The following is an 11,761-nucleotide window of genomic DNA, read 5'->3' on the forward strand; positions in this document are numbered from 1 at the left end:
GAGTCAGAACTCGAATCCTGAAGAAAAACTAGATCAGTGTGGATTGTGTTTGGAGAAAGGCTTAACCCGAAGGTTGATTTTGACAAGATTGACAAAAATGGTTTTGATAAAAAAACTTGACTTGAAGGTCGAATTTGAAAAAGATTGGTGTTTTGAAAAGTGTTTGTTGGTCGCTATGGATGATTTTCAATCTTCACCCTCGTGATGACTTGGACGACTGTCGGGGTCACAGGATTTATCCATTATCCTGAATGGGCAACTCAGGTTTATCCCTTAACCTGAAGGGAAAATGAATTTGATGTAAATAGATGTAAATGAATGCGAATGCATGCAAATGTAAATGAATGCAAAATGGGTGCACATGCGTGCAAAATGAGAGATTTGTTTGATCCTGCCTGCATACAGGATGTTTTGAAGATAATTTTTAAAATAATGCCCCAGTATAATAGGGAAATAAAATTTTGGATAAAAGGAAGATAATTGACGTTCGAAGAATGCTCTTTAAAGGTAACAAAGCAACTCACTTTTTTATTGATTCAGGAGAGACTCTGAAAAGGGTCATTTCTCATGAAAGAACATTTTGTAGAGAAGAAAAATAAAAGGTGGCATCAAGAATGTGAGAAGAATTGATAATTTTATTGATACATTGAAGAAAAAAATGACAAATTAAGAAAAGACAAATGTGATTACATTGTCCCTTTAAAAGTGATAAAGCAAGATAAGAAATGGGAAAATGATGGCGCTATGAGATTCTTAAGGAAAAAGCTCAGTTAGGATGATTGGTCCTTTGTTTCATCTTCAACGAAGAGATTCTTATCAATGCAGTCCTGAACAATGTTCTTGAAGATGAAACAGTAGTCAGTATCGTGTCTTACTCTCGATAGAATTTGCAGAATTGGTCCGTAAATCTTTCCATGATCGTGGGAGGATATGTGGCTCTTGGGAGCTTTACCATTTCTTTGGTCAACATATATTCAGGGATTTAATCGAGAGGCTGCTCAAGAGGAGTAAATTGACAATCGTTACCCCAACCATCCTGTCTTTTTTTTTCTTTCTATTGACTTAATTTTTCATTCTTCTTTGAAGACTTTTCTTTCTAACCTGTATGGTTGCCCTTGCTATCTTTGCAGTTACTGTGGCCGACATTGGCGTAGAAGGTGAAATTTGTCTTCTTTTTTTAATCCATTATAAACCCCATTCTCCATTCCCATCTTGAGCCACTCGGCCCGTTCGATAAGCTCAATGAAAGATTTGGAAGGCAAGGTGGAGATAAGACCTTTCAAAAACTGTGAAAAATTGTTCAGAATAATCTGGAGTGTGTGCAGAGGTTAGCCATGAAGTTTCTAGCTTTCTTATTATCTCTTTGCTTTGTATTATAGAGGTGGTCCAGTGTTGGCAACGCTTTAGTGTTTAAAAGGAATCTTTCAATGAACATATTGACCACCTTGTCGAACTCTTTCAGCTTGATTGGATTGATATGCTCAGAGTACCACTTGGCGGCGGTGCTCTTCATACTGTGAGGAAGACATCTGAACAAAGCATGATTGTCTCTCTTGAATCGACTGCACTCTACATAGAACATAGCCAGATGAGCCTTGGGATCGTCAGTTCCATTAAATTTGACAAAATTTTGAGGGAGATCCTCTAGGTTGTCATCCTTGTCTAAACCAACATAGAAATCTTCGCTTATGAAAATTCTTTTGCCCTTGTTGCGAGCTCGCAAATTCTTAACCATTTTGACAACGTCTCTGAGTTATGGCTGATCAGGGTCATTGACAGACTGATCCTTGGACTTAATGGCTAACCCCTGCCCCTGAGTCATCTTCTGAGAAGCTTGCTGAGCCTCACACTCCTCATCGCTGTCACTTCTTGATTCTGCTTCATCAGATGTATCCTCGTGTTGAATACATTTCTTGAACATTTTCAGTTGCTTCTTGAGTGTTCGACCCTTAACCTTTTTCTTGCTAGAAATCTTTTTTTAACTGAACCTCGCTTGCTCTGCTATCTTTATATTCATCACCTTTTAAAACATGGCACACATCTGAGGATCAACATCATCATTGGCTTGTTGATTTTGTTTTCTGGTAGATCGTGGCGAATCCATTTCTTGCTCGTTGCCACTACTAGGGTGCTGAGGTGATGTTTTCTTTCTGGATCTGGTCTGAACCATTTTTCAATGCCAAAATTCTTTGTAGAACAAAGGGACGATCAGAGTGATGAAAAATTCTTGAAGGCAGTAACTTTGAGAATAGAAGGAAAATAATGGATGAAGATCAGAAATTAGGTTGACAATTTGAAGGATATCCCTTTACTAGGGATTAGATTATCGCTGAGATTGCGACAATTGCGTTGTTATTCTATGAGAGAAAATAAACAACCGAGATATGCTTTGTTACATAGATGAGGTCGTTAACCACAAAGAAAAAGACATTTTTGAAAGAATATAAATGTTCCATTGCGACTAAGATTGTACAGTTGCACTTAGAGTCTGTTTTGCTTTTTGTTGAGTCTGATGTAAGCTACTCGGTTCAAATGAATCAATACCCGAAGGGGCAGCCCGTATACTTGAACTGTAATAGCCTGCGAGAAAAATTATGAATGAAGTAAATGCGTAGAGCTTTCTTTTGTTCACCCTCATTGTGATTGCAATTTCTCTCCCTCTATTCTCTCTTGCTCTCTTGCTCTCTTGCACTATGATTACAAGCTTCCGCGACCGACAAGCGAGCTAACAAGTAGGCTTGCGACGGTGGGGAAGGACCATCGTGCCACGCTGGCCTATTAAAGTAAATAGGCCTGTGACAAGTGATATTAGAGTTTGTTCTCGTGCTGGGAAAGGGACTCCGGAGTTAGTGTCGACAGGATGCGATTTGTGAGCAAGACATCATGGCACTTTATCAAAACTTGCACAACACCAAAGGCAAGGCAATTGTCGAAGTTGAGGAGATGGGTTCACCTCGGAGCCAATGAGAGTTGGCTACAACTGTTAACAAGCTGGTGGAAGATGTGACTTCGCATGAGAAAGCGATTTCATGCGCATGTGAATCATTCAATGGGCTGAATGATGTGGTGGCAAGCCTGCAAGAGCAGGTAAACTTACTAATGGGGCAGGTCACTTCGTTGACGACTATAGTGACCAACTTGCAGACTTAGGTAGGGGAGCTTCAGTTGAAGAACCGTATATTGCAGCGGACAGTGACCCTAAATGGCGAAAATAGTGAGAGATCATAAAGGATTGTTATGCCAAGGCCCGTGAAATTCAATAGTTCTCGTGACAGCAAGACCATTGAGAACTTGTTTCAAGTAGAAGACTACTTGGATATCCAGAATGTGACCCTTGAAGATCTAAGGATTAATGTTGCAACTACTTTACTTAATGGAGATGCTATCACTTGGTGGAGGCAAAAGTGCAGCGACATGGAAAGGGGTCAATGTGTGATAGATACCTTTGATGGCTTCAAAATGGAGTTGCGCAACTATTTCATGCCAAGAAATGTGTAGAAAGGTATACCATATAGTTCGTGAGCTCAAATACTTTGGTTCGTTGCAAGACTATGTTAGAATATTCCAAAAGCTTATGTTGGAGATACCTAACATGCTAGAAGACGATATGCTCAACTGGTTCATCGTGGGACTTCAGCCATGGGCACAATCTGAAGTGAAAAAGAACAACCCCCGTATTTTGGAAGATGCATATGTGGCGACCGAGCGCTTAGTTGACACTTAGAGCAAGCCTTTTATCCCATCAACCAAAGTTGGGAAGAAGCGTGACCACAAAGGCAAGAAGGATGAGCAACACAATGTTAAAGGTGAGGCGTCGATACACCATCAATCCGAAAAGAAACAGAACTTCACAAAGTATAATAACAACAACAAGGGTGCAGTTGTGACATGCTAGTTCTGTGGCGATAGACATATCGCCAGGCAGTGCCCAAAACGCATCGTAAAGGACAACGGGCAAGCCAATGTTGCACAAGAATAATGCAGCGATACTGATTGCAGTGACACTGAAGTGATGCAACCAAAGATGGGGGTCATGCGATCGATTAATACGACTAGAAGTTACACAACTAAGAACATATAGGTGAGTAAGGAACTTATGTACTTGAAAGTAATTATGAATGAAAAGTATACTTCAACAATGATAGACTCCGAGGTCACACACAACTTTGTCTCACGAGAAGAGGTAGAACGGTTGGGCTTGAAGCTTGGGCCAAAACAGAGGATCGTCAGGACGGTAAACTCTGAGGCCACGCCCATCAATGTCGAAGCAGGAGATGTGGCTACTCAAGTGGGGAGTTGGGTCGGCAAAGCCAACTTCTCTATGGTGCCCCTAGACGATTCAAAGGTGATTTTGTGTATGAAGTTTCTGTGAAGCCAGAATGTTATAATGCTGATAAAGTTTAACACATTGACGATCATGGGGTCAGACCTGTCCCACACGGTGCAGTGCATTACGTAGAAAGGCAAGTCTTCGGTGTTATCAGCACTACAACTGAAGAAGGGTGTCAAGCACAGGGAGCAGGCATTCTTAGTTGCGGTACACACAGAAGAAGGAAAGGTAGAAGCAGCAATGCCGCCAACTCTAACCCCACTACTGGAGGAGTTTCGGGAGGTGATGCCTCCAAAATTGCCAAAGCGTCTTCTACCAAGATGTGAGGTCGACCCTAAGATTGAGTTGACCCTGGGAGCGAAGCCTCCCGCAATGGTTCCATACCGTATGGAGCCAGCTGAGCTGAAGGAGCTGCGCTGGCAGCTAGACGAGATGTTGGATGCAGGCATGTTTGCCTATCAAAAACCTCATTTGGTGCCCCAATCTTTTTTTCAGATGAAACATAATGACTCCAAATGGTTATCTGTGGACCACCGTGCTTTGAACAAGGTCACAGTGAAGAACAAGTACCCATTTTCATTGATAGCGGACTTGTTCGATCAGCTAGGCAGTGCCCGTATCTTTTTCAAGCTAGATTTGTGATCGGGTTACTAGAAGGTGAGGATTACTGAAGGTGATGAGTCAAAGATAACTTGCGTCACCCGCTATGGTGCCTATGAATTCCTAGTAATGTCATTCGGGTTGACAAATGTTCGAGCCACATTCACGACTTTAATGAACCAGATATTCTACCCTTACTTAGACAAGTTCGAAGTAGTCTACATGGATGATATCGTGATCTACAACAGCAACATGGAAAAACATGTCGGGCACTTGCGAACAATGTTTCAGGTGCTGAAGGAGAATGACCTTTGTGTTAAACGAGAGAAGTGTCTCTTGGGGCAGAAAGAGATCGACTTTCTTGGGTACGTTGTGGGGCGTGGTGTGCTGCGTATGGATGGGCAAAAGATAAGGGCCATCCAGGAATAGGTTTCACCAAGCAAAGTGCCAAAATTGCGGTTATTCCTCAGTTTGGCAAACTATTATCGGTGTTTCATCAAATGCTATTCTCTTATTGTTGCGCCCCTCACAGATTTGTTAAAGAAGAATCGGGTGTGGATTTGAGCAAAAGCGTGCCAAGATACCTTCAATGGCTTGAAGAAAGCCTTAGTGAGGGAGTCAGTGTTGCGACTGCCTGATCATTCAAGACCCTTCAAAATCCACACAGATGCCTCAGACTTTGAGAGGCCATCCGATCGCTTATGAGAGTCGCAAGCTGAAAGATGCAGAGAGGCGTTACACAGTGCATGAACGTGAGATGACAGCCATTGTGTATTGCCTCAGGACCTGGCGACACTACCTTTTGGGTGCTGAGTTCGTCATCAAGACGAACAATGTGGCCATGAACTATTTTCAGACATAGAAGAAGTTAACGCCTAAACAAGCTTGATGACAGATATTTTTGGCTGAGTTCGACTTTGCCTTAGAGTACAAGGTTATAAAGACCAATGTTGTGGCAAATGCTCTGAGCCATAGGGCTAAACTGACGATTGTGCGCGCAGAGCCTTCTGAAGTGCACTTGGAGGGCGCATTGCTGAGCCGCATCCGTGAAGGTATGCAGCAGGATCTAATCGCATAACACCTTGTTTCTCTAGCGCAGGCAGAAAAGACTCGGTGATTTTGGCTACAGGATGACCTCCTTGTAATAAAAGGGGTATATATCTTCGTGTCGTGATGGAGAAGCCTTCGTTGAGAACTACTTAAGGAGTGCCATGATACACTGTGGGCCGACCATCTTGATTAGGAGCGGACCTTAGCACTCTTTGAGTGTGGCTACTATTGGCCGCAGATGAGAGACGATATTAAGGGGTATGTGTGGACATGCCTTATCTGCCAACAAGATAAAGGGACAAACCAAAAGACTGTCGGTCTCCTTGAGCCTCTACCAATTCCAGAACGTCCTTGGGATAGCATCTTCATGGACTTTATTGTTAATCTGCCAAAGATAGAGGGCCTCAGTTCTATTTTGGTTGTGCTGGATCGTTTCTCAAAGTATGCCTCATTCATCCCAGCTTCCAAGGAGTGCCCATGCAGAGAAGACTGTAGAGTTATTCGTAAAGCATATGGTGAAGCACTGAGACATACCAAAGAGCATTATGAGTGATCGCAATGCTCGCTTCACGCGCAAGTTCTGGCGTAAAGTATTTCAGCTACTTGGTTCTGATTTGCTATTTTCAACAAGCTTTCATCCGCAGACAAATGGGCAGACAGAGCGCATCAACGAGATACTTGAGCAGTATCTTAGGCACTTTGTTAGTGCCAATCAAAAAAAATGGGTGAAGCTCCTTGATGTGGCACAATTTTGTTACAATCTGCAGAAAAGTGAGTCTTCAGGCCATAACCCATTTGAGATAGCCACGGGGCAGTAACCACTGACCCCGCACACTCTTGCCACACAAGAAAAGGGAAGACCATCCTTCACCGACCAGTTTATTCGCGACTGACATGAGCATAATAAGTTGGCGAAGGCATTCTTACACAAGGCTGCAAAGAGAATGAAGAAGTGGGCGGATAAGCATCATCGGCCCGCGAGGTTCCAAGTTGGGGACCAAGTGTTGGTGAAGCTATATCCTGGTCGTACAGGCATCTTCTACGGGAGACACTGCAGACTGGTCAGAAAGTATGAATGACCCTTCACCATTACAAAGAAGGTGGGCAAGCTGGAGTTGCCCCAGACTTCAAGGTGCACCCGGTGCTTCACGTGTGCAACCTCAAGCAATTTCATCCGGATGATGGAGACCCAGAACGCAATGTGCCACAACGCGCTCCCATCATGCAGAGGGCCCCAACAACACAACAGACCGAAAAGCACCTCAGTCAGATCCTTCTTCATAAGGTCAACTACTTGAAGGAGGCGAAGAGATACTTGGTGGAGTGGGTGGAAACAACAGAACCAACATGGGACCGTGCATTCTGAATGAACAGTCGCTACCCAGCTAAAGTCAGAGCATACCATGAAACAGATGGCGCCGAGGACAACGCATGATTTGAAGGGAGGAGCATATTCCCTTGCGACTTACATTATATAGTTGCACTTAAAGTCTGTTTTGCTTTTGTTGAGTCTGATGTAAGTTTGAACCACCATCAATTCAAACTTCTTCTCTTTAGCCATGTGTTCTTGTACTATGGCTAATTGCAGGGGCAACTCAATCAAGTTTAATATCTTTGAATTTAATCTTAACGGAATGGTCACCATTTTACATGAATGTGGGAGGCCATTTAGTATGGTGGACACCTGCATTCTATCTGGAATTACATTTCCAGCAATGGCTAGGTCTTTAGCCATGACCAACATCCTATTAACGTGATCTACCACACTATCATTGTCTTGCACCCTATATGACTTGTATTGTTCGAGTAACAATTGAATATGGACTTCGGATGTGGTATCATACTTAGTGGCGATGTTCTCCATCATTTCCTTAACGATTTTATAATCTTCAAAGACTCTTATCAAATCATCGTCCATGTATGTGAGCATGATGGTTCTTGCCATCAGATCAACTTTTTGAAATTTTCTGAATTTGATTACTTCTTTTTGAGATGATTCATCATTCGGTTTTTCTATAGACATACTAAGGACATATTCGAGTCGTTCTAGGGTTAAAGCTAAAGGGATCCGCCTTTTCCAGATAGAAAAATTGGCCCTGTTTAGCTTGTCTGTTTTTGCTAATTCGGAGGCATAAACACGACTAGCCATTTCGTACTAACTAATTTTAATTTAATTTATTTATGGCAAGTTAGCACAAGGGAACAATAAAAACAAAGAAAGATCTTGTCAGACTCAACAAGTTTCTTTATTTTAAATAGACCTAGCTTTGGTCTTAAACTGAATTTAAACAAGTGTTTTTTTTTAATTTAACAAGAGCAAGGGGTTTTTTGAAAATTAAAAAAATTATTCTGGCTATTAAATGAGAAATATAACTATTTCAGTTAAATTTTCAAAATTTTCAAAGTCGCAGACCCTTTTTAGCAAATACTTTTGAAAAGGTATGCGGGTTATAAAATATTTTATTTTAACCCTCTTTTAAAAATACGTAAAACATCTAGGGATAAAGGGGTCTTTTTACCCATCGGGCTATTTAAGCCCTGAACAAGTTAAAACTGACTCAAAAGAGCATCAGGTTTTCTCTCTCTTCTTCGCAAGAGCTCTAGACCAACCGGAGACAACAACAACGATTTTCAGCTGCGATGACCTGTTTCAATGGTTGGGTTTTACCCTCTTGGTGCAGGCTCCCTCTGACAGGAAACTTACAGTCGCTCTTTTGCCGGAGCTACCAGAAAAAATGGGAAACCGATTTTTTTGGCCGATCTCCGATGGTAATAGCCTGACTCTGTGGTTGGGTTTGATGTTTTTGTTGCAGGCTTCCTCTGATACAAGTCTGAGGCCTCTTTCTACGGTGGAGCTTCCTTGGAAGATGAAACGACAAAAAAGAAATTTCGGCCATTCTCCGGCGACGATGGGCCGACTTCCTATTTGGGTTTGTTTCCCTTGACGCATGCTTCTCCTGTGCCCAAACCCGAGGCCAAATAGTGGCCCCAAACCGGTTTTCTCAGTAGCTTGGGGTTTTTCCCTTTTCTGTTTTTTGTTTTCCAATTTTGTGTTTTTGTGCGATTTTTTTTTTCAGTCAAGGAGCAATAGAAAAAGGCCGAAGACCTTTTACCCTTGTTCGATTGGTGCTACCGAAAAAAATGGCAGGCGACCGAAACCTTTTTCAGCGACAGAACATTTTTTGCTTTTTTCTGTCTGTTTTCCTTTTTTTTTTGTTTTGCAGAGACGAACAGGTAAAGAAAGATCACCTCTTTTAGGAAGAAGGCTGAGACTTTGATTTCTGGTTTGGATTTTCAGAGGCAAACAAAGTAAAGAAAATCAGGTCTCTGTTTCCTGGTTTGGGTTTTCAGAGACAAACAAGATGAAGAGATCGGGTCTTTGCTTCTCAATTTGGGTTTTCAGAGACTAACAAGAAGCGCATAAAAAAGAAAAGGAGAGCAATAGCTCTTACTTGATTAAAGTTTTTTTTTTCCTTTGCAAGTTGAAGGCTGCAGGAATTGGTGAGTGTCTTCGAACCTTAGCTTTGATACTACTGATGAGGTGTCACAGCGGAAGGTTCTCAGTTGGTGGCAGCGACAAAGAGGTTGAGGTGCGACAACTGAGAGTGAAAAGGAAAAAAAAGAGTAGAGGTTAGGTTGAAGCTTAAAGGTTTGCTTTGAAGGCTTCACGGTGTGTTATAATGCATATGACTATAGAGGTTCAGTAGTGTGTTTACTGCTGAACAAAAAAAACATGGATTAAATTTTAAAAGTTAGATTTGTAAAACGAAATTAGCTTGTCCACGAGCAGCACACCGTGCAGCGCATGGCCACATGCACCAACACATTCCTCTTCTGGACGCCCTCCAAGCAGATCCAATCCCCCGACGACCCCTGCCGATTCCATGCCTCAAACTCCGGCAAGAACTTCCTCGTCTTTGTCATCGCCCTGAGCAACTCCGTCGGCAGCCGCAAGCTCTCCGACCCCTGCCGCAAGTCGTCGGCCATCGGTCGAGGCCATCGTCGGCGTCCTCGACTCCATGATCGGCTGGGTCGATGAGATCCCGCCGGTGAACCAGGCGTCCCGGTACGAAAACCCCGCCTACGGGGACTGACATCACTGGCTTTGCGAGAGTGAGAGCTTGATCCTGAGGATCCTCCCCGAGGATCTCCTGCTGGCAGCGACGGTAGAGATCTTCCCTTATTTAATTTGGGAATCCGGCGAGGACTGACTACGGGACCGGGCACGAGAAGAATTTCGCGGCATGGCTCTACTGCCTGGCTGGATCGGGCATCGCCGCGGAGGTGGTTACCAGGCCCTTGTCTCTAGGGTTTTCGTCAATTACCTGAAATTTATGAGGAAGTTATAGATGGTTTACTATCCGGATCCCGCAGGCTTGCATGTGGTGTGGGGGCTCGACGACTACCATTTCCTCCCCTTCGTCTTTGGCTCGACGCAGTTGATCGATCACAAGTACATGAAGCCAAAGTCGATCCACAATCAGGATATCTTGGATAACTTCTCCAACGAGTTCATGTACCTCTCGTGTGTGGCGTTCATGAGGAAGGTGAAGAAGGGGCTAACAGCGGAGCACTCGCCGATGTTGGACGACATCAGCGGAGCGCTGACATGGAGCAAGGTGAACTGTGGGATGCTCAAGATGTACAAGGCAGACGTTCTAGAGAAGGTGCTCATCATGGAGCTTTTCATCTTTGGGTGAATCATTAGGTGGTATGCGCTAAGCTTGATTAAACTCATATATCTGGCTAATTTAAGTGTTAATCTTGGTATTATGTGCTTTAGGTTCATTAATGTTTGGTTTGTGATATGTTTAATGGTTGTGATGATGCATTTTTATCTTGGTTGGCAATTTTGTTGTCATGATAACTAATAGCGAGAAACTTGTTCTATTATTTGCTTTTAGAAATATGTTTTCTCAATATAAAGAACAAAAGAAGATATAGAACTTGTGTGTGTTTCCCCTTCATGGTTCATTGATCTTGTATCCACAATCCAGAGGCATTAACAGATAAAACGCTTGAATTTCCCTATATATATGTGGGGGTTGCAGCTTCACTGCTTCAGTTACGTGGTTGATTTTCTTATAACGTTGATGATGCATAAGATCCTTGCTTGTTTCTGCAATAAAAAGTCCAAGTTGTAAGTTTAAAAGTTCCCACACTCTCCTCTGTTTCAATCTTTTTCAGTAACTATGTGGTTGGCAGTTAGATAGAAAAGAACAATCTGAGTTTGGGTTCATATTAGAGCTCTATGAAACACATTTTTTCTTAAATTCAATTTCTTGTTTTCTGGGTGTTTCTCAAAGAAGGAAATAAAGTCATGTATATTGACGAAGCATGCATACTTATTTTTGTTCTGATCTGCTTTGCTCTCATTTCTTAATAAACTTGCAAGTCATGCATATTGTTTCCAGCAGTATCCAAGCATGGATCTTGACTGGGGTTCTCAATGGGCTAATTATGGTGCAAACAATATTCCTGATGGGATCGGGTGTACCTGAATTTTCTGTTGTTTCTTCTGGCCATGTTTTGGACAAATATTGGCATGATCAACTGTGACCACATATATAAAAAACACCATATATTCTATTTTATAGATGTTTATCTGTGTATTGTTGCCAAGTAATTCAAGTTTAATTATTGATTCCAAGAAACATTTCATTACTGGTGATGCTGACTCCATCCATTACTTAAACCTGTATTTATAGCTAAATGTTTGGTTGTGTTGGGTCTTTTCCTTTGTTGTGGTTTGCTTTCTTACTATAAATTAAAATAAACATT

General features: G+C 42.3%; 1 pseudogene; it reads left to right on the forward strand.

Annotated features, from left to right (window-relative positions):
- Positions 1-7,614: 7,614 nt before the first annotated feature.
- LOC149815072 (uncharacterized) lies at positions 7,615-11,481 on the forward strand (annotated as a pseudogene).
- Positions 11,482-11,761: the final 280 nt, after the last annotated feature.

The sequence above is a fragment of the Nuphar pumila genome, chromosome 15, assembly GCF_984573655.1.
Source record: "Nuphar pumila chromosome 15, dmNupPumi1.hap1.1, whole genome shotgun sequence".
Taxonomy (NCBI): Eukaryota; Viridiplantae; Streptophyta; class Magnoliopsida; order Nymphaeales; family Nymphaeaceae; genus Nuphar; species Nuphar pumila.